The sequence below is a fragment of the Aquarana catesbeiana genome, linkage group LG10 (genome assembly GCF_042186555.1).
Source record: "Aquarana catesbeiana isolate 2022-GZ linkage group LG10, ASM4218655v1, whole genome shotgun sequence".
Classification (NCBI taxonomy): domain Eukaryota; kingdom Metazoa; phylum Chordata; class Amphibia; order Anura; family Ranidae; genus Aquarana; species Aquarana catesbeiana.
The window spans coordinates 182541684-182569351 of NC_133333.1; the positions used below are offsets into that span (position 1 = coordinate 182541684).

The 27668-nt window shown below is 43.4% G+C and overlaps 1 protein-coding gene across 9 annotated transcripts in view; it reads left to right on the top strand.

Moving 5' to 3' along the window:
- Window positions 1-27668, top strand: part of SAMD11 (sterile alpha motif domain containing 11) — a 265271-nt gene that overhangs the window by 104251 nt on the left and 133352 nt on the right. The gene's annotated exons all lie outside the window — the stretch shown is intronic.

Consider the following 27668-nt stretch of genomic DNA (forward strand, 5'->3'; position numbering starts at 1 on the left):
AACATACCTTTTCTGCAGGCAATCTGACCCAATCCCACGCTGAGTGTCAGCTGTAGCTTCGCTGTGTGCTTGGGGTGCAGAGGACACTGCCAGCAACAGAAGCCCCATAGTAAGTCTGTGGATGACATCACTTCCCATTCATTTCACAGCCATTTTCAGACATGTCCTCTGCAGAGCTTCTGCCGCTGGAGAGCGGGTCGGCTCGACTGCAGAAAAGGTATGTATACTAATTTTTTCTTTACAGGGCTAGATAGGTTAGTGTTAGAATGCTGGTGGCTTTAGCTGCAGGGATTTTAGTTTTAGCATGGACTTCCTCTTTAAGATGCAATCAATCAATGTCTGTGTCCCTTTGGAGCATTTTGTATCCTAGGCCCATTCTGTTCACTGGGCCTTGACCTGTACCCAATGTTAGATTAAGCCTTGGTCCATGTGGTAATTCAGCTGTCAATTGCCAGAAGTTTAGGGAGCTTAGGCCAGAAATTGGTGGGGTTTAACATATAACTACAAATAAAAAGTGGTCATTTTGTAAGAGTAAGGAATGGTTAAAAACACCCATCAGTTTTTTTTTTTTTTTGCCATCTACTTTATGTCCAATTAAAGGGGTTGTAAACCCTCATGTTTTTTCACCTTTATGCATCCTATGCATTAAGGTTAAAAAACTTCTGACACTGACCAGCCCCCTAGCCCCCTGTTTTACTCACCTGAGCCTGTTTGTTCCCTTGGCGGAGACATCCTATACGTCTCTGCCTGGGGTTCTCGGCTCTTAATTGGATAGATTGATAGCAGCGCAGCCATTGGCTCCCCCTGCTGTCAATCAAATCCAATGACACGGGCCCGGGGAGTGGGGCTGAGTCTGGCATTCTGTGTCTATGCACGCAAATACTGGACTCGGGAGCGTGCCCGCAAGGTAACCCCCTGGGAGAGCGCCTCTCCCAGGGGGTCTACTGATGTGAGGAGGAGCCACGAGCGCCACTGGGGGACCCCAGAGGATGAGGTTCAGGGCCCCACTGTGCAAAACGAACTGCACAGTGGAGGTAAGTATGATACGTTTGTTATTTAAGAAAAAAAATGAGGATTTACAACCCCTTTAAGGAGATTTCTCTTCACTTCCTTTCCCATAGCTACAACAGGAAATGATAGGAAATCAGTCTCCTCTTAGACACCAGAACTTGTGTCCTCATGAGAAGTTTTATGCCGTGTACACACTGTCGGACTTGCCAACCTCCGTCGGCATTTCCGACGGAAAAATTTATAACATGTTCTCTATCTAAGTCTGTCGGAAATGCCAAACAGAATATCTGACCAAAAGCTCTCATCGGACTTTTCCTGTCGGAAATTCCGACCGTGTGTATGGGGCATTACTCTCTGTGCCTGTTTTGAAGGCAACTCAGAATTTTGGATTTTTTCTCAATTTCACACTTGGTAATAGTGGTCATAAGAAAAAAATAGAGGGTTAATTTTCCTAACGAGGACAAAGACAGCAATACAGACTTGACAGTGTTTCTAATCTGTTACTTCTGTATCCAGACCTAAGGAAAAAGTATACCGTACTTAAATCTTGACTTGGGCAGGAGTCAGTATCCCCTGTACAGCCTGAGCTGGATTCCATGGGACTCTAGAGTGGAAACAGGGATTAATATGAAGACTGCATCTGAGTGCTGCTGCTATCTTAGAAACCTTTTAGGCCAGGACAGGTTAACTTGTAAGTACTGTATATGTAAAACCTAAAAAACAGCTTCCCTTTGTTACCTTTTCATCTTTTAAAGAAAATATTTAACATGTTGTGCTATATCTGTTCAATAATTTAATGTGTTCTGCTATATCTGTTCAATACCTGTCAATCCAGCCAGAAATGATGTAAGCTGATAACTTCCTGTGCCCTCTGCCCCTGCTGACCCTTATCAGTTAGCATTGTTCCCAGGTATCACTCTGGACAATGGAACACTTCTCATGTTGTGGAGAAGAGACGAGGGGGAGGTGTTCTGTGGACCTTTATACACTTCTATCTCAGGGTGAAAGCTTTTCCTCCATATATATAGTACGGTGAGAAGGTGTGGTCACCTAAGCATAAAAAACAAAAACTATTAATACAAAAGCTGTGTACACACTATAAACTGTCAGCTCTGGTTGGAGCCACTGTACTAACCATTCAAGGTTAGTACAGCAATCTCCCCCTCTGAGCTGTTTTGTTCTGACAGGGAGACGCCCCCCACCATAACACTCCGATCAGCTGATCGGGAGTCGTTCGGATGCTGGTTTTCCAGCATGCTCGTCCGACAGAAGCCAGCCCAATGGGCAGCTTCTGTCATACAGACTGACATACACATGGGCCGAATGTTGGACGGTTCTTTTTTTGAACCGGCCATTGTCTCCTGACATTTGGCCCGTGTGTACCCAGCTTAAGGCTGCGCATGGAATCTTTTTTTTTTTTTTTTTTTTTCTTTCATTCATCCAGCAGATTGAACAAAAAAAATTAACAGATCCCCCCCCATCCACGCATACAATGTGAATAAAGGAATGCCCTGCCCCGCTGTGCCATTATATTCTGACAGCAGGAATCTACTGTCTGAATTCTCTGATTAGCAGCGGCAGCCGATTGGCTGCAGCTTCTGATCGGCAAGTTTTCCAACATTTGACAGAAGTAAGTCATTAGCTGGATTGAAATTTGGCCGGTCCTTGCTGAACCAGACGAATTTAGATCCATCTATATGGCCAGCTTAATGCAAATACCACTTGTAAGCACTGGTAAGATGTAGTATTTCATTTTTTTTTCTAGGGTTTAGATATACTTTTAACTTTTGTCATGTGACATTTGCAGCATCCTACTACAAAGAAAGTCTTTGTAGCCTTCCTAATCATTTTGTAGGCTTAGCCATTGCTAAGATTATCAACTTAGTAAGAACATGCACACAATGCAAGCAAGCATTCAGAGTACTAAAATAATATCTAGCCTCTTCAGGCACTAGGGACTAATGACATTATTGAGGCATATGGCGCATTGTATCTCACTTCTTAGTGATGATACTAGTTCCTACTCAGTTAAATGCCTGGGTCCTAGTTCATGAAATAAAATGTTGCCTTTCAGAGTAAAATAAGGTACTAATTCAGAAGATGAATGTTGTTGACAGGTGTTAGGCTGCCTTTGTGTGCTAATGGAAAAAAAATATGTTTATATAGCTTAATGTCCTGTGATGCTAGTGTCATTCAATGTACACCAGCAGCTCTTTGAGAGTTGAAGACATCCTAAGATTGTTGAAGTCTGAATGCTTGTGCTAACGACTGACACTGGGTATCACAGTAACATGGACACTGGCTAGCCTTTTGGGCTGGGCCATTGCCAGCATGTCATTCGATCTCAGTCTTCCCTGCCAGACAGAACAGATGGCCTTTACTAGAGCTACAGCCACATCTGCCCCTTCTCTTTAACCTTTTGCTGTTCCTCTCTTTAGTCCCACCCTTCATTAATATGATCCGCCCGAGCTGAAGCTTCAAGTGTCTGAGCTGCCACTTTGCTGCCTCTTGAAACATAAAGGGAACCGAGGAATAGCTAAACCAATTAAAGAAGCTAGGGGTTGACATCTTAGCTCCGCAGTTCATGTATGGAAGAAATGTCTGCAATTCAGACACTATTTTATCCCTTACTGGGATGAACAGCTGATCAAAAGTTTTTTGCCTTTGAGTCATGTAAGTTGCCTACAAACATTAGTTTAACTTCATCATATCCAGTCAGTTACAATTGGATCGTGAAGGGATTGTAGGTGACCTTGCCAGACACCCCCTGGCTGAACCGAGGAAAAGCATTTATTGACCAGGTTAGAGATGCTTTCTTTTTCATTACTTTTTTTCCCCTGAGATCATGGGGCAACAAGTAGAGGGTGTATAAAAAAAACTTCCCTTTCTTTCATCATAGATCTATGAAAAAAATGTTTGGCTGTTGGACTGTGTTTCCAATTTCAACCAGAATTTTAATGTCCGTATGTTAGGCTTTGTGTAGGTAGTTTGGCCCTAGAAATGTTCTGGTAATTGACCAGAAAAGTAACAGTGCAATGTAGTGTTCTTTCCCTGCCAACTGCTTAACCAGCATCTGGAGTGTTCATACGAAGTACCCTTCAGAATCCCTCCAATTGTACCAGTCCAGTACATGAGCCCTGATGAAGGGAGACCCTTTAAACTCCCGAAACATGTTGGCTTTGTATGACACAACAATCTGGGTGAAATTAAGTCTGGACTTTCTTTTAATCTTCTTCTGCTTTTGACTCTTTCCCTCCTTGCGCACCTAGTCCCAATTTACATATTTATCACTTTAATTGGGGTTAGATTGCGGTATTTTGGGGCAATGTTACTTTCTTCACAATAGTGTTTTAATCCCAGCTTCCATAGTTGCCCTTATTCTAAAATAAAAAATTATCTCTAGCATACTATTAAAGTGATACTAAACATACACTGTTTAATTTACATTCTCTCTTCTATTTCTGTATATGGATGATGGCACTGCAATTATTTTAACACAAAAAAATAATCGAAGTACCTTTATCCTAATCGATATTCAGCTGACACATGACCCAGCTTGTCTGTCTGCAGGGAAACATAAGCAGGAGGAGCTTCAAGTCCTCTGCTGCTGTTCACATGTTCAAAATAAAAAAAACAGCCTTTGGAATACAGAGTAAAATAAAAAAGTTAATATCAATAAACCGTTTTACATTGTCATACAAATATATATTTGAAATACAATTTTTATTATTTTTTGCCAATAACATGGTATGGGTGGATTTCTGCCAGAGTTACTATTCCACTGAGGTTACTATAGCATGAAATATTCATTGTCTTGTTGATATAGTATAAAGTTCACACAGATAAAATGTATCACAACTCTGTTTAATTTAGCATATTTTTTTTATTTTTTTTTTTGCATTTACTGACATTTATTTTTAGAGAAAACCTGTCTTGTCATTATCTACCCTAGACGTATACCCCTTTTCATTCTCATTCTTGCTGTCCAGTTGCCTCATGACATCTTACTACTTATTGGCTGATCACCTGCCTCTCGGGATGTATGGATTATGCTGCCAAGCTGTTCATCCATGGGGAATTGAGGCATTATCAGGAAATAGAAGACTAGGAACCATGGAGAACCTTCATTTTTCTGGGCTGTTGAGGAAGTGTGAGGGATAATGTTGATAAATGACTTCTTGGCAGCTGATAATGAAGGGATTTACTCTGCCATTTTCCAGGCTGTCATTTCTTCATCTGTCAGCAAGCAGTGTGCATGGTGCTGTACTCTGGAGAGGCTCCTAAGGTGACTGAAGTTAGGTTTTATCCAACATTTGTTTATATATGGTCTGAGCCAGAGCTGCAAAAAAATTTCCCTGAAGAAATGACAAAAAATAAACTGGACAGTTATAATACAATTTAAGACAAGAAGATTAGGAGGACCCTTGTGAGAGCAGCAAGAATTACATAATTTATGTAAACCTCATATATGTAGCAGCTTTGAATCCCAACCACAGCGCTACCTGCCTGGAGTTTTCATGTTCAGAAAAAACAAAATAACTTTGCGCTTACTCAATTGTGCAAGCAGCTAACACAGCAAATAGAAATTTTGCTATAAGCAATAAATGTAACAAAGTGTAGCGCTAGAGTTTGCATGTTCTCTCTGTGCATGCGTGGGTTTCCTCCAGGTACTTTGGTTTCTTCCCACATTCCAAAGACATAGGTAGGTATGTGTAAGTATGTATGAATGTGAGCGAGGGACCTTAGACTGTAAGCTCCTTGATGGCAGTGTGTGCGTAAATTGACGGTGCTATAGAAGTACCTGTAATAAATAAATATAACCTTTCAGGCAGTTTAGTGTTCTTGCAGACTGGGCTGCACTGATGAAAAAAAACATTGCATGTTGGTTGAACTGCAGGTGCTGTACTAGGCCAGAAGAACTGCAGTGGGTCATATGTGTGTTTGTTATAAATAAGGGACCTTTTATTTTCCTTAGAGTGTTGCACAGTACTCCAGACTATAGGGACTAGTAACAATGCTCTAATTGAATTCCTTTATTGATTATTTGGTATACAGAATTCAGAGTCTTAGACTTTTAAAAAAAAAAAAACCCTGGTCCATTATTTGTTAGGGCAGGTCCTGCTGTGCAGCCATTTTCTCTTCAAAGTCATCCTTCCTAGTTTATCCGGCGCTCTTCCTGGAACCGTGCTGACTTACTTCATAGAACGCTACATACCCCCCACAGGGAACCCCATGACCTCTTTCTGGAGGGAAGCCTGTCACCACACCAAAATAGAAATGACTAAATGTCTACATTATTGACATTCTGGAGCTTGGGACAACAAGAGTGCCAGGTACAGAGGAGGTGAAAAGGTGATTACATACCGAGATTCTGACACAAATTCCTGTAAGGCCTCACAGAAGCAGAATGGCAGACACTTAACCCCTTTTTTATTCTGCTTTGTCAGACTTTTCAAAGGCATCGGCCATCATTTTAGCATTGAAGATCCCCAATCTATTATGCAGAATATTAATGAGAGGCTGTTGAGTTTTACCAGCCCAAGATTGGAATTCAAATTTGTGTTATATGCAGTTTTGTGCATCTTTATTGCATGCAATGGCTTGTACATTTTACATTTGCCTACAATTCATTTTAAAAAAAAAAATTGAAAGTCATCTACGTAGATGACCTACACTTTGCTATGTTGAAGTAGATCAAAATCCAATCACTAGCATCTTATATAATGTTAAACAGGTTAAGTCAAAACTGAACTTTAAGGTTAAATCTAAATTCTATTCAGGTGCATTGAATCAAAAGTTGTTAAAAGTCTTGCAATACAATTTATTTTCTTTAGAAAATAGCCATAGCCAGAGTAGAAAAACCTGTCCTCTGCCAACATAATGTAGAGTGGGACCCTTGTTTTCTGTAGGAAAGCAGTGGCCTCTCTGCAGAGATCTGTCATGCCCCTTGCTAAGTCAAACCTATAGAATTTGCTACCTGCTGATTGGAGAAATCTGGCTCTGACTCAGTAGGGGCTGTGTCAGAATGCCACAGGGAGACCACTGCTTCCACAGGGAGAGCAAGTGTCCTATTCTACAGGTCCTTCTGAGCGGCATACTGGCAGGGGATAGGCTTTTGTACTCGGGATGTAAAACTGTAAGGTTTTGACACTTTTTTTTTTTTTTTTTGATGCTCCAAAAATGTAGTTAGCTAGTTTGAACTGAAAAATCCTTTGGGCTTTAATATAGTTCCAGCTTTCTTTAAAGTAAAAGTTGGTGTCGGCCTCAGAAGTTTCCTAATGTGCTCTGGTGACGTTGACCAAAGTCAGCCCGTTTCCTGGAGAAGAAAGACAGAGCGGCTGGCCTGCTGCCACCACACAGGAAGCTCTGTCAGGTCTTGGGTTTTTTTTTGGTCAGGAAATGGTTACAGTCTGCCGAGTGAGAATAAATGGACCTTTCCTGAGTGTGAAAAGAAGAAGGAAGAGAGATTCTCTCCTGTGTCTGCCTGCAGAGGAAACAGGTGGGAGATGCTGAATATATACCAGCAGGACAAAGTTCTACTTGCAGCTGGTGTGTCATCATTAACTGTTTGCTTGCTGCTGAGAGTAGGCATTATGGTCGGGTCTGTAAGAACTTACTAGCCTCTTGCACAACATCAATTGTTTGCAATAGCAAAAGATCATTGGAAAACATGTAGCAGAGTCAGCCCTAATATTTCAGCAGCTTGATATTCCTGCGGAACAGTCAAGACTTTGGTTGATAAAGCAGACCTGCAGCACCCCGCCCCCTCTCTAGTCCTTGATGTAAAAAAACTTAGTGAAAGCAATGGAATATTAGCTAAAATGTAAAAAAAAAAAAAAAAAAAATACCGTACTCGGCCAACACTGGCTTCTGGTGCTTGCCTGCCAACGCTTGTGAAAAATGTGCTCTTTCATAGTGTTTGAATATCTTTTTATGAGATTTGGGAATGGGATCTCTTGGTGAAACCCAGTGACATTGACTGGTGCCTACAGGAGGATTCGAAGCTGGCGTGTAACAGCAAGTACCGTATATACTCGAGTATAGGTCGACCCGAATATAAGTCGAGGCCCCTAATTTACCACAAAAAACTGGGAAAAACTTATTGACCCGAGTATAAGATGAGGGTGAGAAATGCAGCAGCTACTGTAAGTGGAAAAAGAGGGTCAACAATGCCCATCTGCAGCTGCATGCCTCCCTGTGTCCTGTGCATGTGTCCCTGTGTATGTGTGCATGTGTCCCTGTGTATGTGTGCATGTGTCCTGTGTATGTGTGCATGTGTCCTGTGTATGTGTGCATGTGTCCTGTGTCCTGTGTATGTGTCCCTGTGTATGTGTGCATGTGTCCTGTGCAGCCTACCTGTGTCCTGTGCATGCTTCAGTGTGGCGATCTCCATCCTCCGTGTGCCGCTCTGCACCGATCAGCGTGTGATAATACCATTTGGCGGCCATCATTCCACTATTCAAAAGCCACGCCCCCTTCTCATCTGTGATAGGCAGAACACTCCATTTCCCAGCAGTCAGCGGTCAGCCTATCACGGACATTCTCTCATCCTCATACCACGTACAAGGATGAGAGAATGTCCGTGATAGGCTGTACACTGACTGCTGGGAAATGGAGTGTCCTGCCCATCGCACACGAGGAGGAGGCGCGGCTTTTGAACAGTGGAATGGCTGCCGGATGGTATTATCACACGCTGGCCGCCGTCTGGCTGCATGACACGCTGATCATGTAGGCAGACAGCGGTGACTTGAGTATAAGTCGAAGGGGGGCACTTTCAGCCTAAAAAAAAGGGGCTGAAAATCTTGATTTATACTCAAGTATATATGGTATTTTGTATATTTTTATTTTTTGATTGTTTTCACTTGTTTTTACGTGGGGGCTGCAAGATGAGCAGACCATGCTTTTTCCAGGTGCACTTTAAAGGCATACTTGAAACCCAAGCCTTGGAATGCATACTAAGCACAGAAACTACATACTCCATGCTTCTCGTTTACATCCAGACATAGCCGTAGTGACCTGCGCCAACTATCTGGTTAAAGTTGCCTCATTAACAATCTATAGATTTGGGAGCACACATTGCTGAGCCTTGTAAATGCATAGGCCCAATATTATTGGTCCTGTCTGTGCTGCTGATAGGGTGCTCGGACCCGAGGGTTGCACTGTGGAATGTGGGCAGGAGGAGCGTACACGTTTTCTACTACTAGGAATGGAGAGACTGGAGGTGGACGCTTTGGGTGGTGAAAGATGGGGAGATCACTGTAAAAAATTTGTACAGTCATTTAAAATTTTCAGTTTATCAATCCTGATTTTTCCACATGTATGCTCTAGCACAGGGATCTTCAAGCTACGGCCCTTCAGCTGTTGCGGAACTACACATCCCATGAGGCATGGGACATTCACAGACATGATGACTAGGCATTATGGGAACTGTAGTTCCTGAACAACTGGAGGGCCATAGTTTGAACATCCCTGCTCTAGCACAACCTAACACAACCCTTATAGTGAGCAGAGTCTGCAAGTCTAATTTTATAATGAATAAATAATATGACTGGCACACCACTGTCAGCAATAACGCGATCCTCATCACATCACAATTTTCTTGAGACAAAATGCAAATTCACAACACAATAATTTACAAAGAAAACTGTGCTGGCTTTCTAGTACCAAAAACTATTGATCCACAGGACCGAAGCACATACTGTGCATTTATCCTAATGTGAAAAACTCCAACTCCCTTATGGCCTAGATCTAAAATCAGTAGTCACTGGGTGAAATGGTTTCAATTTATGTACATAGAAATTTGAAGGTTAAACCTGGGAATTCTAAAATCGAGTTGTGGAATGTATTTTTCAAATGACATTTTAGCTGTAAAACTCTTCCGAGTGCTATATCATGCTTCCTATACTGGCCTTTTCCTGTTTGCTGTAGTTGTGGCAAGGAACTGGTGCTTCCAAGTACACATTCCGCACTGTGTGTCAAGATGAAGCATAGTTTAATACAGCTTGGTGACATTTTGTCAGAATATACATTAAGGTAAATTAGCAGCATCTTATCCTTTACATGTATTAGTCATTTAGGAACCATTGATTTTATTTTTATTACATTTCTTCTTCTAAAGTCAATAGCTAATAATTTTGCTAGATTTGCTGCTGTATTTTAAATTGTACACATTTTCCGTTATCAACACTCTGTTTTCTTAGCCTGCTCTTAAACTTTTGAATAGGATGGGCTTGAGGGTGGGGATGATATAAAACAATGTAGAATTTCATAATGATTTGAATGGTATTTGCAAATTAGGTTGTCTACAATATACTTTTGAATCTACATGTATCATGGTTTCTGTGATGTAAATTTCTTCAAACATAATTTACTTCTATAGTTTGTATAATCGAGAGATTTATTTTCAAGCAGATATTTAGTAAAATATTGGTCAGTCGATCTGGGAAAAACAAAGAAAAAGTAACAGAACTTGTCCAGTTTTTGCTGCGAGTTCCTAATACAGATAATCTGCAGAGGGGCGGGGCTTGCCATGCACGGCTTTCCCAGAGGGGTGTTCCCTGTTCTGTGTCCAGGCGCCGGGCTCTCCACTCTGAAAGCTCTCCACTTTCTCTGTCTTGTCTTCAGGAAAGGGAGTTCGTGTGTGCAGAGAGGATGGGGGCACCAATCACATGTTACTGATCTACTAGGACTGCTGAGGCGTGCAGCATGTACAGAGAACGCTCTGCAGGTACTCTGCAACAAGTGGAGATGCAGTGACCAAGCCTTTCATGGGGCCCCCTACTAGCTCCAGGCCCTTGGGCAGTGTCTGAGTGCCCGAATGGTCAGTCCGCCCCTGCTTGCATTGCGGCACTAATGTTGCTCTCTCTTTATTTGTCACAGCTGCATTGTTAATCTACATTTAACCTAACATTTGGCATTATATGTATTTTCAAATCTTTTTATTCATCTCAAATTGTTGTACAATATTACAAATACACACAAGTCCAACATACAGTGGGTATCGAAAAGAATCACCCCCTTTAAAGTAATCCATTTTTGTTGCTTTGCAGCCTGAAATGAAGACAGACAGTTTTTGTTTTATCCTGCTGTATTTACTAGTGCAACTTATAACATCGAAGTGAAAGATATAACACCAACAATTCAGAAAAAATAATAAAAATTCAAAAACAGAATGACTGCGTTGGAAAAGGGATCACCCCCCCTTATGTCAGTATTTGTTGAACCACATTTTGCTTTAATTGCAGCCTTAAGTCTGTTGGGATATGTCTCTACTAACTTTGCACATCTAGACTTTGCAATATTTGCCCACTCTTCTTTGCAGAACTACTCAAGTTCAGTTAAATTTGATGGTGACCGTTTCTGGACTGCAGTAGGGCTGCAACTAACGATTATTTTCATAATCAATTAGTTGGCTGATTATTGTTTCGATTAATCGGATAAAATCATAAAAAAATGTAAAATATAAAAAATGTAAAATATAAAAAAGACCTGAAATGCTATTCTGCAGATTTTCAGACAGGACTGTAATATTATAATGCATGATAGAGTCCCTTGATGGGGCGCTATTTCTTCCGGGAACACCAATGATGGGGTACTATTCCTCCCAGGAACACCAATGATGAGATACTATTCCTCCCGGGAACAGCAATGATGAGGCTCTATTCCTTCTGGGAACACCAATGATGGGGTACTATTCCTCCCAGGAACACCAATGATTGGGTACTATTCCCCCCTCCCAGGAACACCAATGGGGCACTATCCCCCCCCGAACACCAATTGGGCACTATCCCCCCCCCCCAGGAATAACCATGGGGCACTATTCCCCCCCCCCCCCAGGAAAACCACTGATGGGGCACTATTTCACCCACCCCACGGAACACTATTCCTCCCAGGAACACCAATGATGGGGCACTATTCCTCCCAGGAACACCAATGATGGGGCACTATTCCTCCCAGGAACACCAATGATGGGGCACTATTCCTCCCGGGAACATCAATGATGGGGTACTATTCGACCCAGGAACACCAATGTTACAGTGCAAATTTGCTGTCCCCTCAAAATAACTCAACACACAGCCATTAATGTCTAAACCGCTGGCAACAAAAGTGAGTACACCTCTAAGTGAAAATGTCCAAATTGGGCCAAATTAGCCATTTTCCCCTCCCCGGTGTCATGGGACTCGTTAGTGTTACAAGGTCTCAGGTGTGAATAGGGAGCAGGTGTATTAAATTTGGTGTGATCGCTCTCACTCTCCCATACTGGTCACTGGAAGCTCAACATGGCACCTCATGGCAAAGAACTCTCTGAGGATCGGAAAAAAAGAATTGGCCTAGGCTATAAGAAGATTGCCAAGACCCTAAAACTGAGCTGCAGCATGGTGGCCAAAACCATACAGCGGTTTAACAGGACAGATTCCACTCAGAACAGGCCTTGTCATGGTCGACCAAAGAAGTTGAGTGCACGTGCTCAGCGTCATATCCAGAGGTTGTCTTTGGGTAATAGACATATGAGCGCTGCCAGCATTGCTGCAGAGGTTGAAGGAATGAGGGGTCAGCCCATCAGTGCTCAGACCATACGCTGCACACTGCATCAAATTGGTCTGCATGGCTGTCGTCCCAGATGGAGGCCTCTTCTAAAGATGATGCACAAGAAAGCCCACAAACAGTTTGCTACAGACAAGCAGACTAAGGACAGGGATTACTGGAACCATGTCCTGTGGTCTGATGAGACCAAGATAAACTTATTTGGTTCAGTTGGTGTCAAGTGTGTGGCGGAAACCAGGTGAGGAGTACAAAGACAAGTGTGTTTTGCCTACAGTCAAGCATGGTGGTGGGAGTGTCATGGTCTGTGGCTGCAAGAGTGCTGCCGGCACTGGGGAGCTACAGTTCATTGAGGGAACCATGAATGTCAAGATGTACTGTGACATACTGAAGCAGAGCATCATCCCCTCCCTTCGGAGACTTGGCCGCAGGGCAGTATTCCAACATAACGACCCCAAACACACCCCCAATACGACCACTGCCTTGCTAAAGAAGCTGTGGGTAAAAGTAATAGACTGGCCAAGCATGTCTCCAGACCTAAACCCTATTGAGCATCTTTGGGGCAACCTCAAAAGGAAGGTGGAGGAGCACAAGGTCTCTAACATCCACCAGCTCCATGATGTTGTTATGGAGGAGTGGAAGAGGACTCCAGTGGCAACCTGTGAAGCTCTGGTGAACTCCATGCCCAAGAGGGTTAAGGCAGTGCTGGAAAATAATGGTGGCCACACAAAATATTGACACTTTGGGCCCAATTTGGCCATTTTCACTTATACTCACGTTTGTTGCCTGCAGTTTAGACATTAATGGCTGTGCGTTGAGTTATTTTGAGGGCACAGCAAATTTACACTGTTATACAAGCTGTACACTCACTACTTTACATTGTAGCAAAGTGTAATTTCTTCAGTGTTGTCACATGAAAAGATATAATAAAATATTTACAAAAAATGTGAGGGGTGTACTCACTTTTGTGTGATACTGTAATTCGCCAAGAATTGGATTATCTTGTAAAGACAGGTCCTCATGTAGACAGGATAAAACGATTGGTATTTTTTGCTATTTCATACATATTAGGTTTTAAAGTATAACTAAAGGCAAATGTTTTTTTTTTAGTTTTAGATAGAATGGAGAGGAATTATAACACCTGTCAGGTTTTTATGGCTATCTGAGCCCCCTTTTATGTCCTGTTTACCATTATCACCGAAAGTGAAAGTGAAGGAAGAATCTTAAATTTTGTGTTGTCCCCAGAACAGGAGTAGAGGCTATGACAGACCTAGCCAGGACAGAGGCTTTTGGAGGGGACTGAATGCCAGCCTCTTGCCTACCGATTATGGGCCCTGGCAATTGGGGGAATGGTGCTCATTATGAGCTGTATGCCTAGGGACCCTGGAGGTGCTGTTACTTTAGATTCAGGTCCATGTCCCCCAAGACACAGACTCTGGGGACCCTGGATATGCCATTGTGACGGGAGTCACTAATAGGGGCACAAGGTGAATGAGAACCCCACTATGATCTGTGCTAGTCAGACTCAATGCTGTATATATGTATATATAATGTGTGCTGTCTCATTATGTTGTGTACTATTTGCTGTGATGGTTGGGGTGTGACTGTATGCTATTGTCTATTGTGACTGTCTGCCTCAACTATTATGGGATGTCTAAGTGTCTTGCTGTGAGGAAAGAGGGAGGGGGGATTCCTCCAGCAGCCCCCCTGTTAAGACTGTTTACTGATGAGAAGTTAAACACACCTGACCTGTGTGTCCATTGTCATTGGACAGTTTAACCCGCTCTGTTTTCCGAGGGTGGGGGGAAGTGTTTTGAAGTGGGATCTGTATAACGTGTTTGAATAAACGAGATATTCCTGCTTGAACCTCAAAACAGAGCCTTGTCTAGTATTTGGGGAAGAATTATTTGTATGGGTTCCTTGTTCAGCTGATTGAAGTGCTTGGTAGCTACCTTTTTGTTTTTGGGTATGGAATGTCCTAAACGACTTTAACCCCTTTCATACTCGGGGTGTCGTTACAGAGGGTAAATCTTTCAATGGTGTACTAGTTCGGGTGACCCTGGTGACAACTAAGGATTAGCTCCTGTCTTGGCTATGCAACAGGAAATGAAGGGAAATCTACCCAGTGCAACACAAATGGCAAAGAAAGAATCTGACAAAGGTTATGAAAACAAAATTTTGATTTAATGCTACTTTAAAGCATATGTGGTGTGGAAGACTGTATGTCCTCTTTAACTACAATTTACTATTATTTATTTATTTTGTAGTAGTAAAAAAGTGATGGTATTGGATGCTAATGCTGGCCATAAACCTAACAATTTTGGAAACTTTATCAGCTTTTGATTAAAAAAAGAGGCACAGAGAATTAAACGGTTCATGGCAATCTGCCAGGAACAATGTCAATCATTTCCCAGTTTCAAGCGACCAGACATTCAATACTGCATTGAAAATTTAGTGAAACCACTGTAATGCCAGTCGAAAGGCATTTGCAATTGATTTCCACCTAATCATTTGTTCCCTCAAAAACCAGGAAACGTTCAAAACCATTGATGGAAGATTGATACGGATCGTTTGTTCCTTGCTATTATTTTTTTTACTACAAATCACTACTTGTATTATGAGCATTAAAATGTATACAATAAATATGGACAGCATAGTGGCTAGGTGGCTGGTAGTTTTGGATTGCACCATTTTGGTCCTGGGTTCGTTTTCTAGCAGGTTTGCTATCTGCATGGCATTTGCTGCGGTGTCCAGGTTTCTTCCCAGGGCTCAAGGCCTTTTTTGCAAATCTGCTATTGGACTGCTGGTAAGCAGGCTCCCTTGCTTTGTGTAGAATAGCAGCACTTGCCTCTCTCCTACAAATGGGACAAGTACAAAATGTAGCAGCAAAGATCTCTATATATAGTGTGTGGGCCTGCAGCTCCGTGCTGCCTCCCAATGTGAGGAAATTGATAGATGGGAACTGACGGAGCCTGCTGCAATGCAATTTTATTCTGATCACATCAACCTCATCTTCCCCCCCAGGGGTTTATTATTCCGTATACCCACCTGGAGCCACATTACCATTAATCTCTAACTGCCTGTCTAGCGCAGGTTATGAATAAAAAAAAAATCCTTTTTATTTACAGGTACTTATATAGCACTGACAATTTACACAGCGCTTTACATATATATTATACATTCACATCAGTCCCTGCCCTCAAGGAGTTTACAATCTAAGGTCCCTAACTCACATCCATATAGTAGGGCCAATTTAGACAGGAGCCAATTAACCTATCAGCATGACTTTGGAGTGTGGGAGGAAACCAGAGTACCCGGAGGAAACCCACGCAGGCACAGGGAGAACACACAAACTCCAGACAGATTGTGCCACGTGCTGCTGACCCTAGTGCAGCCAGGCAGAAGTGCTAGCCACTTGTCTGTGTCCACTGAGGGGTACAGGAAGCATTCAACCTTTTATGTTATAGTGCTGCCTACAGGAGAATGCCAAACAAAAACTGTAGGCCAGCCCAGGATAACCCCTCCTACAACCAGCATGCCTCAGTTTTTTGCTAGTGTGTGTTCTACGAAGATTACTGTTTTTTTCTTGAGCTGTGCTGTGTAAAAAGACTAACCTATTTTGGTTGCACCTTTTTTTTTCTTATTCAAGATATTTTCCAGTTCTTTATGTTGATGCTAGAGCTGGTCTCCCCACCAAGATAGCTGATCTGCAGGCTGGCTTTTAAACATAGTGGAGATTGTCTGATAGTGATCTCTGTTCAGCGTAGGGTCCTTTCTAGAATCTGTTCTGGTAAAAAGTTAGCTGCGTCCAGAGTCATTGGCATTGCCTTAGCACTTACCTTGTATTTGAAGACTCACTTTGTGAATGGGTCAGGAGTATAGGGAGTTATCTCAAGTATGTACAGTGGGGACAGAAAGTATTCAGACCCCCTTACATTTTTCACTCTTTGTTATATTGCAGCCATTTGTTAAATCATTTAAGTTCATTTTTTTTCCTCATTAATGTACACACAGCACCCCATATTGACAGAAAAATACAGAATTGTTGTCATTTTTGCAGATTTATCAAAAAAGAAAAACTGAAATATCACATGGTCCTAAGTATTCAGATCCTTTGCTGTGACACTCATATATTTAACTCAGGTGCTGTCCATTTCTTCTGATCATCCTTGAGATGGTTCTACACCTTCATTTGAGTCCAGCTGTGTTTGATTATACTGATTGGACTTGATTAGGAAAGCCACACACACTTGTCTATATAAGACCTTACAGCTCACAGTGCATGTCAGAGCAAATGAGAATCATGAGGTCAAAGGAACTGCCTGAAGAGCTCAGACAGAATTGTGGCAAGGCACAGATCTGGCCAAGGTTACAAAAAAATTCTGCTGCACTTAAAGTGGTGGTCCGGCCGAAATTATACTTTTTAAATAAAAATACCCCTATAATACACAAGCTTAATGTATTCTAGTAAAGTTAGTCTGTAAACTAAGGTCTGTTTTGTTAGTTTATAGCAGTAGTTTGTTGTTTTAAAAACTTACAGCAGGCTGTGGCCATCTTAAGTGTGGGCAGCTGAAGCCAGACTGTATTTCTTCCTGGATCTCATCCTTGCAGATCTCGCACATGCTCAGTGCAGCACAAGCGGTGTAATAGGTTTCAGGTCAGGTTTCCATAGCAACGGCAGTGTCGGAGGGAGTTGCCGCCCCTTCCCAGAAGGCATTGCAAACAGGAAATTATGCGATGGGCCATGGCCAGGGAGGAGGAAGTTAAAAATGAATACAGCAGATATACAGTAGGTGCTGAGAAATTTTTTTTTTTAAATATCCAATTCGTTTACAGTGCACAGTTTAGTGAGGGATGCTGAAGAGTTGTAAAAGTGGGTGGAACTCCACTTTAAGGTTCCTAAGAGCACAGTGGCCTCCATAATCCTTAAATGGAAGACGTTTGGGACAACCAGAACCCTTCCTAGAGCTGGCCATCCGGCCAAACTGAGCTATCGGGGGAGAAGAGCCTTGGTGAGAGAGGTAAAAAACAACCCAAAGATCACTGTGGCTGCGCTCCAGAGATGCAGTCGGGAGATGGGAGAAAGTTGTAGAAAGTCAACCATTACTGCAGCCCTCCACCAGTTTAGGCTTTATGGCAGAGTGGCCCGACGGAAGCCTCGCCTCAGTGCAAGACACATGAAAGCCCGCATGGAGTTTGCTAAAAAAACACCTGATAGACTCCAAGATGGTGAGAAATAAGATTCTTTGGTCTGATGAGACCTAGATAGAACTTTTTGGCCTTAATTCTAAGCGGTATGTTTGGAGAAAACCAGGCACTGCTCATCACCTGTCCAATACAGTCCCAACAGTTAAGCATAGTGGTGGCAGCATCATGATGTGGGGGTGTTTTTCAGCTGCAGGGACAGGACGACTGGTTGCAATCGAGGGAAAGATGAATGCGGCCAAGTACAGGGATATCCTGGATGAAAACCTTTTCCAGAGTGCTCAGGACCTCAGACTGGGCCGAAGGTTTACCTTCCAACAAGACAACGACCCTAAGCACACAGTCCGTGACTGTTCTTGAATGGCCCAGCCAGAGCCTTGACTTAAACCCAATTGAGCATCTCTGTAGAGACCTAAAAATGGCTGTCCACCAATGTTTACCATCCAACATGACAGAACTAGAGAGGATCTGCAAGGAGAAATGGCAGAGGATCCCCAAATCCAGGTGTGAAAAACGTGTTGCATCTTTCCCAAAAAGACTCATGGCTGTATTAGATCAAAAGGGTGCTTCTACTAAATACTGAGCAAAGGGTCTAAATACTTAGGACCATGTGATATTTCAGTTTTCTTTTTTAATAAATCTGCAAAAATGTCAACAATTCTGTGTTTTTCTGTCAATATGGGGTTTAAAATGAACTTAAATGAGTTTAGCAAATGGCTGCAATATAACAAAGAGTGAAAAATGTAAGGGGGTCTGAATACTTTCCGTCCCCACTGTAGGCTGCTCTCTCCATTTTCCAGAAGGGGTTAATGCTCTGAGTCTGAGGACTGAGCGCTGATATCCTCTGGTTGGAGTGTTGCACATTCTTTTCTGCCATACATTATTAGGGAAGCATCCCACCGCTGCTGCTCATACTTTGCAATGAACCATTTGAAACTTCAATCGACAGTCTGTTCCTGCTGCCCTCTAGAGTGCTTCCATCCCTCACTCTACTTATGGCTCAGGGGCTGCTTGCAGTGCACCTGTTGTAGTGATCCATCTCTGCAGCCTGGAATCTTGTTGCCCTCTGTCCTTAATGTATATTTTGGCTTTCGGCCCTTCTTTAGCTCCATTGAATGTAGATGGTTTCTCTACCCTCTCTGCCAAAGTTTTTTCTACAGTCATGCAAGATTTTATGGCCCAGATTACCCAGTTATTCGCTGACTCTGACTGCAGATGGCACAAGTGAGCTCCCACAGATTCTGTATCTGATCTGCCTGTGGCCTTGACAATCCTATGAGTCGTCAGTTGCATAGATTCCCTAATAAGGAGACCGTTCCAGCTTTTATTGTGGCAGTATGCACCACTCTAAAACTACAGGATCGGCCTGTTGCTTCTACCAGTGCTTTTCCCAGTCTTGGGCCCTTTAGAACCCCATAAGACTGCCTAACTTTCCTGGTGCACCCGTTGTTCCAAGTCTTCCTCTACAGAGATTGAAAAACACCCTGACAAGTTGTTTGCTTCCCCTAAGCACTCATTATCCTTGTACCCCTTTCAAGAGGACTTTGTAAAAAAAAAAAAGTTGTCTGCCCCCACTGTAAATCCAGCAGCGTCCTGCCTTAAAGCAGACCTTCACCCATGTATAGAACTTCCTTTCACTTGGAGGAAGGAAAAAGAGACAGAAAAGGTTTCTGGATGATGGTACAATTCTTTACATATCCTCTACTATGATTATTGCTATAGAGGCTACATCTATTTCTCCATTCTTCCTGTGTCACTGCATAGATTAGCAGATCTCTATCAAGCTCTCTGGTCTTCTGGATCAAGGTGTCTTTGCCACAGTTCTTCTGGCAGAATGGTTTTTGGGGTTTTACTCCAACCTGATCACTGTCCCCAAACCCAAAGGGGCATCTTGAATGTAAAAGTATTGAATATATTAATTTTTCGTTTAAAAGATCTGTATGGAATCCATCAGATCTGTAATCCCCCTTCTTCACCAGGGAGACTTTCCAGCTTTAGGGTTACATACTTGCATGTCACCATCTTTTCAATGGATGAGCCTTTCCTACACTTTACTGTAGTGCCTCTACTCTAGCAGTTTATGGTCCTGGCTTTCAGCTTTTTTTTATGCACCTGGAGGTGTCAAAGGTGGGGAATGCTTGTTGTGGACCTTCTGGCTTCCAAGGTCAACCCCAAACAGGTTTGTCTCCAGTTACAGGGACCCACTGGAAGAAGCAGTAAATGCTCTGGTGGCCCCATTGGCTCATTCCTTTCTGATCTCTGCAGTTCCTCCCCTGAAGCTTCTTCATTGTCTGCTTTGAAGGATCAAGATGGAGGGCATTCTGGGGTTCCTCATTGCTCATGACTGGCCCCAGCGGATGTAGTATGCCAACCTGAGAAGCCTCCTAGATGATACTTAATAGGCTCTGACAGATCCTGAGTATCTTCTGTGTTAAATAATATGTAAACCCAACATTTCATTTTCCTGATACATGCATGCTGTACCATGTACTTGTATGAAAAAGTATCCTGTTCTTTGTATTGCATCTTTTGTGCGAAATCCTTAGCTTTCCTGCCAGTCCCTCTGCTTTCCTATTAAAAACAGACCACACTAAACAGGAGCACACACTGTGGTTAGTTCCCTAGCTATGCTGGGAACTCTGTGTGCTCACCTCCAATGATCAGACTTGTCCTGAAACCCCCTCCCACAGCCTTTCACTGGGAGCTCAGTGTACTGTACTGCATTGTTGCTTCTCCACTTCCAGCTCTTCCGCAGCTGAGAACAGAGGGAATGTGATCACTTATATAAAAAAATATTTGTAATTGCTTTTATTTCTATACACAAATGTTTTGCCTTTCTATTTTAAACTGAATGGGTTGTTTTACAAGGTGATAATTTACAATCACGTTAAAGTGGATGTAAACCCACTCTTATCCTTTTTAAACTATTGCCATAGTGGTTATCTATAAGGATATGCATGCCTCCTGCGTGTATCCTTACCTGTCAAATATCTCCCCTCTGTCTGTTATGAGACCCGAAAAACTGCAGATTCTGTGGGTGGGTCTGTTGTCTGGAGCTCGGTGGGTGGAGTCGTGATGTCAGACTCCCCGCCCACCTCTACACTCCCCTTGACCAGGCATCAATATTTCTTACACTGAACTTCTGCTGGTCTTGTGGATTATGCCCCATGATCACTAACATTAAGTCAAAACCCAGGAAAGTCACCACATGACTTCAGCATGCCCAATCATGCTGAGGTGTGGAGCAGCCAATCCTGGGAGAGCTGGAGAAGAAAGGAGGAGGGGATCTGAAGTACACAGAATGTCTCTCTCAGGCTTGTGCATGAGATATGTAAATCACCTGTCACTCACAGCAAGGGGGAGAAACTGACATCTATTTTTCTGTCTGACCGTTTTTATCTCACTGAAAAAAGATAAGAGGATTGCTCAGAGCTGGATTAACGCTTCATGGCAAGACTGGGCACAGATGACATGAAATCCTATACTGTACAAGGTGCAAGCCTTAATTAAAACATTTTTTTTCATGTTTACATTCACTTTAAGGACCAATTTATCATCCTGCTTCATGGTTGCTTGCTTTATTGGCATGGCTGTTAAAGTCAAGGTTTTTTAAAGTCACAGGCATTTTTTAATCTGCGAATTCATACAATGCTAAAAGCAACATCTGTAGGATGGTCCTCTCCTTCCTGCAGCTGGGTCTGGACCGGAATAGGCTCTTAAGAATTTCAATAGTTGTAAGCTGGTTAGACACTCCTCCTCTCTTGCTGTCTAAGCCAGCTTACAACCATTTCACTACTAATTTGAGGCCCCTTTCTTACTACATTTATACTGAGTCACCTGGATTCAGAATTGGTTTCTCAGTGCAGGATTGAGTCTGCGAGGCCTCAGTGCCACCTGGTTCACCTGCGTTGGGTGGAGTACTTTCTTTGGTGCTCCTCTCCACTACTGGCTTTTTCATTTAGGACAATATACACTACTTCAAAAAATAAATAAATTGCACTGTGCTTGTGGAATACAAAGCAAGATAAGCTTTACACCACTCATGTGAGATATCACAAAATAATAAATGTTAAAAATTGTGTTGAGCCAAAAATTAAATGTTATATCTGTGATTGTAATAATTCCAATCATGCAGTATCCAATGCTCCTGTATGTAGCAATATAATACGAAGGTGACATTTTGTGTTCTTTAGTGGACTCCAAAAAAAGATTTTTTTAGTGGGCATAAAAATAATTTTATCTGCATATATTACGGTGGAGAGCCATAGTGGTAATGAATGTGTACTGGACCACCTAACTCCGTCTGAGTTTGCCTATTTGCCAGTTTGTGCACATATTTTGCATGCTTCCCCCATAGAAATTACTACTATCTATGATAAGAGCAGCTCTGGTACTTCGCCGACTACTGAATACAAGATCGTGCTTGAGTATTCTGGATGTGTTCAGGGTTCAAGCATCTAGAAAATCATTTATCAGTTATCAATCTTGTCTTGTAGGGCTAGAATCTGCTATTTATCTCCATTCCTATTTTTGTGTGAGGTTTCTTTTCATAATCCAAAAAATGCTGGCATGCTTACAGTGGTCACCAGGGCAGGAAGTCCACAGCTACTTAGATGGTGAGATCTACACTAGAATTTCTGGCATTATCAGACCCTCATACCTACAATTGACCCCTGAGTCCTTCCTGTTTCCTAAAACAGTGAGTGATAGCCTGTCAAGCCCTACCAATAAAAGAATAGTCCATCAATTTTCTGACCAGTGGCATTTAGACTGTTTACTCTTGAAGGTTCAAATTTTGACTTGTGGCTTTTAAACAAATATGTATGCAGTTGTGGGTGTTTGGAGCTGATTATATGTTGGAAATATTCGGATGTGTTTTTTTTTTTTTCTTTCAGTTGTAATCCATTTTTGGTGCCTTAAACTCCTTTGCTCTAATCCCACGCTCTTCTCTGTCCCTTCCGCTCCCTGCTCACTCTCTGGCAGCTTCTCATTAAGGTATCACAGAGGTCTGGAGTTTTCTTTTCAGTGCTGGTCATGCTTGGCTGGTTCCAGAAAGAAAGGCCTGTAAGCCAGGCAGAGTCTCCAGCAAAGCCAGGAGGGCATTGAAATGAGCTGAAGTGCATTTAATGTTTCTTTGTAGTATTGCTGCAGACAGACACTTCGGTTCTCTCTTGGAGCATTACCCAGACAGATTCCTCTTACCTGGAGAGAACATCACCACTTTAACGGCAAGAAGACCATATTAAGTAATAACAATACATATAAAGCGTTAGTTCACCTTTACAAAACAAAATGCCTAAAAGTGGTACCTGTAGATAAAATTCAAACTGTGCAGCTTTGAACAAAATTGAACAATGTCCTTCTTGTAGGTGAAGGTTATTTACATACCTCATGAAGCCTAACTGGGAAACACCTAAGACACCTAGCTGCAGAGGAGTTGCTATGGGGGTGCGGGGGGTGCGGCCCGCACCGGGTGACACCCACCAGAGGGGTGACACTGGGGCCGCCGCTAAACACTACTATAGATTGCCTCGGAGCGGTGCGAGCAGGGCATCCAGCAGTGCGGGGGAAGCTGCCTATAACACTCCCCCTTCAGGTTAAGCTGTCACTCGGAGATCTCCAATATCTCCGAGGCAGCCGAAGTTGGTGGGCGGAGCTGGGGGTGTGGCCGCGCCGCCTCCTCCACTCCTCCCACAGACTCCTTCACACTGGCTGATCCCGCAGCTGAAGGAGATAGTGGGCGGAGCTGGGCGTGTGGCCGCGCCGCCTCCTCCACTCCCTCCACTCCTCCCACAGACCCCTTCACACTGGCTGATCCCGCAGCTGAAGGAGATAGTGGGCGGAGCTGTGGGTGTGGCCGCGCCGCCTCCTCCACTCCTTCCACAGACCTCTTCACACTGGCTGATCCCGAAGCTGAAGGAGATAGAGGCCAGGACACAGCAGACCCGCCCAAGTTCATCTGCAGGAATGAGGCATGCTGTAAGTTACTGCACAGCACACTCTCACTGCATAGAGTCCTAACCTGCCCTGTGACACCCCAACCTGCTCTATACTACCCCAACCTGCCCTGCGCCAGTCATCCAAACCTGCTCTATACCACCCCAACCTGACCTGTGTTACCCACACCTGCACTATACCACCCCAACCTGCCTTGTACCACCCCAACCTGCCCTATACCACCCCAACCTGCCCTATACCACTCCAACCTGCCCCGTGCCACCCTAACCTGCCCTGTACCACCCCAACTTGTCCTGTGCCACTCCAACCTGCCCTGAGCCACCCCAACCTGCCCTATGCCATCCCAACTTGCCTTTTACCACTCCAACCTGCCCTGTACCACCCCAACTTGCCTTTTACCACTCCAACCTGCCCTGTACCACCCCAATCTGCCAATATATCACCCATACCTTCCAATATACCACCACAACCTGCCCTATACCACCCCAACCTGCCACTATACCACCCTATACTACCCTAACCTGCCACTATATCACCCTACACTATAATTTACAGGGGCCGGTTTGGGGTGCGTCCCATGACCGTGCGCTACATGCAGGGTGCTGGGCAGCCTAGACATGAGGGGGGTGATACCATGTTTTACCGCACCAGGTAACACCAACCCTAGTGACGCCACTGCCTAGCTGTTACTGGTTGCCTTCACCATCACAGGAGTGATCCCTGAAATGCTGAGCTCAGAGCTACTGCATCAGGGGAGAGAGAGTACATATGAGGGGTTTGAATCTGAGAAGCAGATTATTTCCGTGATGGTAAAAGCTAGATCTATAGCAAGGGCATCATTCAACTTTGGTCAAAACTGCACAGTTTATTTTTATTACCAGACATTACTTACCTGCTGTTTTTTGGTAACGGTGAACTATGCCTATATACTGTGTGTGTGTATATGTATGTATGTGTATGTGTGATATATATATATATATATATATATATACACAGTATCTCACAAAGGTGAGTACACCCTTCACATTTTGTGTAAATATTTTATTATATCTTTTTATGTGACAACACTGAAGAAATGAAACTTTGCTACAATGTAAAGTAGTGAGTATCCAGCTTGTATAACAGTGTAAATTTTCTGTCCCCTCAAAATAACTCAACACACAGCCATTAATGTCTAAACTGCTGGCAACAAAAGTGAGTACACCCCTAAGTGAAAATGTCCAAATTAGGCCCAATTAGCCATTTTCCCCTCCCCGGTGTCTTGTGACTCGTTAGTGTTACAAGTTCTTAGGTGTGAATGGGGTGCAGGTGTGTTAAATTTGTTATCGCTCTCAGTCTCTCATACTGGTCACTGGAAGTACAACATGGCACCTCATGGCAAAGAACTCTCTGAGGATCTGAAAAAAAGAATCATTGCACTACATAAAGATGGCCTAGGCTATAAGAAGATTGCCAAGACCCTGAAACTGAGCTGCAGCATGGTGCCCAAGACCATGCAGCAATTTAACAGGATAGGTTTCACTCAGAACAGGCCTCGCCATGGTCGACCAAAGAAGCTGAGTGCACGTGCTCAGCGTCATATACAGAGGTTGTCTGAGAAATAGATGTATGAGTGCTGCCAGCATTGCTGAAGAGGTTAAAGGAGTTGGGGGTCAGCCTGTCAGTGCTTAGACCATACGCCGCACACTGCATCAAATTGGTCATAGAAAGAAGTCTCTTCTAAAGATGATGCACAAGAAAGCCCACAAACAGTTTGTTGAAGACAAGCAGACTAAGGACACAGATTACGGGAAACAAGTAATTACTGGAACAAAGACCAAGGTAAACCTATTTGGTTCAGATGGTGTCAAGCGTGTGTGGTGGCAACCAGGTGAGGAGTACAAAGACAAGTATGTCTTGTCTACAGTCAAGCATAGCGGTGAGAGTGACATGGCCTGGGGCTGCATGAGTGCTCCCGGCACTGGGGGGCTACAGTTCATTGAGGGAACAATGAATGCCCACATTCACTGTGACATACTGAAGCAGAGCATGATCCCCTCCCTTCGGAGACTGGGCCGCAGGGCAGTATTCCAACATAACGACCCCAGACACACCTCCAAGACGACCACTGCCTTGCTAAAGAAGCTGAGGGTAAAGGTGATGGACTGGCCAAGCATGTCTCCAGACCTAAACCCTATTAAGCATCTGTGGGGCATATGCTCAAAGGAAGGTGGAGGAGCACAAGGTCTCTAACATCCACCAGCTCCGTGATGTGGTCATGGAGGAGTGGAAGAGGACTCCAGTGGCAACCTGTGAAGCTCTGGTGAACTCCATGCCCAAGAGGGTTAAGGCAGTGCTGGAAAATAATGGTGGCCACACAAAATATTGACACTTTGGGCCCAATTTGGACATTTTTACATAGGGGTGTACTCACTGTTGTTGCCAGCGGTTTAGACATTAATGGCTGTGTGTTGAGTCATTTTGAGGGGACAGCAAATTTACACCGTTATACAAGCTGTACACTCACTACTTTACATTGTAACAAAGAGTCATTTCTTCAGTGTTGTCACATGAAAAGATATAATAAAATATTTACAAAAATGTGAGGGGTGTACTCACTTTTGTGAGATACTGTATATGCACTATATTACCAAAAGTATTGGGACGCCTGCCTTTACACGAACATGAACTTTAATGACATCCCAGTCTTCGGACATTGATCGGTATTCCAACAACAAAATCCATGGATTTTTTCCGACGGATGTTGGCTCAAACTTGTCTTGCATACACACGGTCACACAAAGTTGTCGGAAAAAACGATCGCTCTGAACGCGGTGACGTAAAACACGTACGTTGGGACTATAAACGGGGCAGTAGCCAATAGCTTTCGTCTCTTAATTTATTCTGAGCATGCGTGGCACTTTGTGTGTCGGATTTGTGTACACATGATAGGAATTTCCGACAACGGATTTTGTTGTCGAAAAATTTTATAGCAAGCTCTCAAACTTTGTGTGTCGGAAATTCTGATGGAAAATGTGTGATGGAGCCCACACATGGTCGGAATTTCCGACAACAAGCTCGGATCGCACATTTTCCGTTGGAAAATCCGACCGTGTGTACAGGGCATTAGTCTGTAGGGTTCAATATTGAGTTGGCCCACCCTTTGCAGCTATAACAGCTTCAACTCTTCTGGGAAGGCTGTCCACAAGGTTTAGGCGTGTGTCTATAGGAATGTTTGACCGTTCTTCCAGAAGCACATTTGTGAGGTCAGGCACTGATATTGGAGAGAAGGCCTGGCTCGCAGTATCTGCTCTAATTCACCCCAAAGGTGTTCTATTAGGTTGAGGCAAAGACTAGGTACAGGCCAGTCAAGTTCCTCCAGCCCAAACTCGCTCATCCATGTCTTTATGGACCTTGCTTTGTGCACTGGTGCGCAGTCATGTTGGAACAGAAAGGGCAAACCCCAAACTGTTCCCACAAAGTTGGGAGCATGAAATGGAACTGGAACTAATGGGCCAAGCCCAACCCCTGAAAAACAACCCCACACCGTTATCCCCCTCCACCAAATGATATGGACCTGTGCACAAAGCAAGGTTCATAAAGACATGGATGAGCAAGTTTGGGGTGGAGGAACTTGACTGGCTTGCACAGAGTCCTGACCTCAACCCGATAGAACACCTTTGGGATGAATAAGAGTGGAGATTGTGAGCCAGGCCTTCTCTCCAACATTAGCGCCTGACCTCACAAATGTGTTTCTGGAAGAATGGTCAAACATTCCCATAGACACATGCCTAAACCTTGTGGACAGCCTTCTCAGAAGAGTTGAAGCTGTTATAGCTGCAAAGGGTGGGCCAACTCAATATTGAACCCTACGGACTAAGACTGGGATGCCATTAAAGTTCATGTGCGTGTAATACCAATACTTTTGGTAATATAGTGTGTGTATTATATGAATGAATGAATGATTTGTAAAG